Source organism: Schistocerca serialis, chromosome 2 (assembly GCF_023864345.2).
Source record: "Schistocerca serialis cubense isolate TAMUIC-IGC-003099 chromosome 2, iqSchSeri2.2, whole genome shotgun sequence".
Classification (NCBI taxonomy): domain Eukaryota; kingdom Metazoa; phylum Arthropoda; class Insecta; order Orthoptera; family Acrididae; genus Schistocerca; species Schistocerca serialis.
In genome coordinates this window covers 156,659,560-156,663,794 of record NC_064639.1, presented here as the reverse complement: position 1 = coordinate 156,663,794, position 4,235 = coordinate 156,659,560, and positions in this window count along the sequence as shown.

Here is a 4,235-nt window from a genome sequence, read left to right as displayed (position 1 = left end):
TGGTCTCATCTTCTTCTTCAAGAGCTGAGGGATGTAGAGCTCTTAGGAGTGAGACATGCGTAAAGGACTAATTAGTTGCTGTTGTCAAGTGTTGTTACATACTCTTAAGATGCAAGTTATTGACACTTCAGATCGCGTGATAATGTCATCACTTCCGGTTATTTCGTGCCTTTAAAATTTAGAAGACTGATCGGTGGTGTCCCCCACTGCCCCCGCAATTACAAATTCTTAACGTTATGCAAGTCTTGTATGAGGGCTGTTCGGAAGCTAAGATGCGATAAGTTGCGAAATGGAAACCAAAATTAAAATTAAAAATATTACCTACCCCTTCCAGCTGCTTCTCCATACAGTCGCCGCTCCGATTGAGACATTTGTCGTAGCATTGTACCAACTTTGCAATACCCATATCATGCGAGGCAGCCACCTGCACTTTCTGCCAATTCTCTACGCTGACCTGCAGTCCGATGTCTGTGCCAAAATGTTGTCTTCATAGCCAGCGGTTCATCTGAGCAGAAGCGGAAATCAGAGGGAGCCACGTGCGGGCTGTGTGGTGGGTGATCAAACACTTGCCATCGAAAATGCTGCAGAAAAGTCCACTGAGCCCTGCAATGTGCGGCCGAGAATTGTAGTGAAGAAGGAGATGCATGACAGTTACGTCATGCGGGCTACATGAAATCAGGTGATATCTCTCACACGAACTCATACTTGGGGAGACACGCTATTTTATAGACATTTTACGTGCTCACTGTGTGTTCAGTAGTGATAAGAGCGAAGTGATGCGATCGATGGGCATACTAGAGACACTGTCCAACACATCTATGCACAGTTTCATTAGATTTTCAATGTGGTTTCTGTTTAGCAGATCGATCGGATGTTGCTTTCCGAACAGTCCTCGTATGTTAGCCTAACACTTAAACTCAGTGTCGCTATATGCGTCTAGTAAAATTGCTGCAATTGTCTCCTGCTTATTTTCGGTTTGACCTTGTTAAACTCTGTTGGATCCTATATTACGTCTTATTAACACCACGATAACGGCATCAGATCCACTGAGAGTTATTGGACCAGGTATGAACCTAACAAGCAACCGGAAATTACATTGGACAGATAACTTTACTTCACGTATTCTATTTGTTTATTAAAAATGGGGAGAAAATGACTGTGTCATAATCAACTTTATCTTACGATCCCTATGAGAGTTATACGGTAGTTGTAGTATTATGCACACACATCCTTCTTCGAATACAGATTATCGAAATTCATCTAACACAGTTTGACGAAAACTACGCTGTATTCCTTCCATGGAAGCCCATTTCAGTTCCCGAGTACTTCCGTTACTTTTTAATACAGTTGCATTGACCAATGCCTGAATTATCTGTATTATTTGTGAATAAGGCGTTCATATATTTGACTGACCTCCAAGACAGGGTTATGGAAAACAACACGCCTTTGTGGACCTTTGCTCTTAATGGTTCCGTACAACGGAGGCTAGGTGATACATCGCCATTTTAAGGGTTGACTGCAACAAATTGCACCACATTGTTTCACCTACTAGATGATAAATGATGTTCTCGGTTACATATATGCATCAAGCAAATTTGTAAAAAATTGTTCCGTACATTACCATGTTCCAACAAAATTGTAGCAGTTGTTGTACATTATAATAATCCCATGATAGGGTAATTCCGATGTCAACAGTTGGCTAGCATTATCTTTTTTTTATTTTGGCAGTTGTATACATTTGACTTGGTAGGACACAATGCTTGGTTTCGAGTGATATCTCAAATACAAAAAGACACGGAGCTATTTACCTTAACCAGTATATGAGGTACTAAATTTCCTCCCCAAGCCGATGTTTCTGTGGTAGACAGCACTACTATGCATACAAAACACATGCAGGATTCTTGTTGTAATACACCGGTTTGATTACAGGAGAGAGTAGCTATACGAAACACAAAATCCAGAATTGACAAATTTTCATTGTTCCCGCATAATTACCATTCGCTAGCACTGGTAGACAGAAATGCAGAATTTATTTCGTCTTGATTTACACATGAAGTATATATAGACACACTTTTCAGGATGTGACTCTTGACGTGTACAGAAGCTGAGCTGGTGATATCAACGTACGACAGCAAATTGACAGTAAGTTTACAAAAAAGCTGTAAGTACTGGTACATTACACGTTATTTATTACCTCCAAGGTGAAAAAAGATGTTCTTTAACACCTTGGGATACCGTGGAATGCAAGAGTTCACACTTCTCAACATGGATTCCCTAATTCTTTCCAGTATTCCAGGCTGTAGCCCAATAACGTCACACTACAAGAACACGCTGAGCGAGAAGGGTCTGGACATCAGCAACTGGCTAAGCACTATTTTTCTTTCTTGAGTCATCAGTCTTCTGCCAGTGTTTTCCATATATTCCTCTCTTCGCCAATTCTGTGGAGAACCTCCTCATTCCTTACCTTGACAGTCTGCCTAATTTTCAACGAGCTTCCAGGGCTCCACAGCTCAAATGCTTCCATTCTCTTCTGTATCAGTTTGCCCGCAGTCCATGTTTTACTATCATACAATAGTGTGCTCCACAGGTACATTGTCAGACATTTTTCCTCAAATTAAGACCTATGTTTGATACTAACAGATCTGTATTGGCAAGAAATGGCCTTTCTCATAGTGCTAGTCCTTTATGCCCTTCTTACTCCGTTCATCATGGATTATTTTATTGCCTAGGTAAGAGAATTCCTTAACTTCATATACTTCGTGATCACCAATTATAATGTTAAGCTTCTCGCTGTTCTCATTTCTGATGCTTCTAGCTTCTCAAACCATTGTCCGTACTCATCTGACTGTTCAGTCGAATCAACAACTCTTGTAATTCTTCTTCACTTTCATTGAGTGATAGCAATGTTACTAGTGAATCTTAACACTGATATCCTTTCGCCTAATTTTTAATTTCACACTTGGATCTTTCTTTTATTTCCGTCATTGATTCTTCGATATATAGATTGGACACAAAGGCCGAAAGGTTACGTAACTATCATACATCCTTTTTTAATCCGTGCACTTCGTTCTTGCCCTTTCACTCTCATTGTTCTCTCTTGGTCATTGTACATATATGTTGTACTTGCATATTCTACATATATTAGCCGTCTTTCCCTACAGCTTACAGCTATTTCTCTCATGATTTCGAACATCTTGCACCATTTTGCATTGTCGAACGCTCTTTCCAGGTCGACTAATTCGATGAACGGGTCTTGACTTTTCTTCAGTCTTGCTTCCTCTATCAGCCGCAACGTCAGAACTGCCACCTGTTGCCTTTGCCTTTCCTAAGGTCAAACTGATGGTCATCTAGCATATCCTCAATTTTCTTTTCCATTCATCTGTATATTATTATCCTCAGCAACTTGGATGAATGAGCTCTTTTGCACTTGTCGGCTCTTGCGATCTTGCTCTTTTCAGGTACCCCAGAAAATAAAAATCAAATTGACTAGGCAGAATGTACTCCTAATCCTATCGTCCGGGAGTCAAGCTAAATCACTGCTGATTTTGACCGTTGCAATTTATTAAAGCGCTTTACGTTCGTCATCGACGTCGTACAGTTTACACAATTACAATTTCGAATTTTAGGTCATTTTGTGATGGTTATGCTGCAGTCAGTAATGAACACTAAAATTAAACATAGCACTGGAAAAATGCAGACACGTTTTGCAGTACTTCCTTGAAATAAACTAGATTTGTTGTTTACAAAAATTGCTTACGTGCTGGGAACACAGCCGTTGTCAACATTAGTAAGCGGAGTAAAAAGAACTGAGCCTACTTATATTAACATTGCCCACATACAGATATAGAGATTAATAAAGCACTCTTGACTAACTTAACATATACGTAACAGATTGCAAAAAATCTCATGAAACTTGGTTCGTGGTTTCTATTCACTGCAGTAACTTAGTTAGAACTGGTCAAAAACAGATAGGAAACAGATTCAAAATATTTACACCATTTGCAAGGATATTTTTAAAACACACGCAGACGTCTTGATACAAAACCTTTGGTAACATAAGCAAATGAACTCTTAGCTCTTAAGTTTGCAGTGATGAGAAATCGAGAAATGCAACAGTTTATTACTTGTGGTAAAACATACGTATACATGGTTTAACCAGGGACGAAAATAATATCGCATGCTCTTGGAAAAATTCGTATATTAATAACTCATTTATTGCAGCCAAATAACTATAC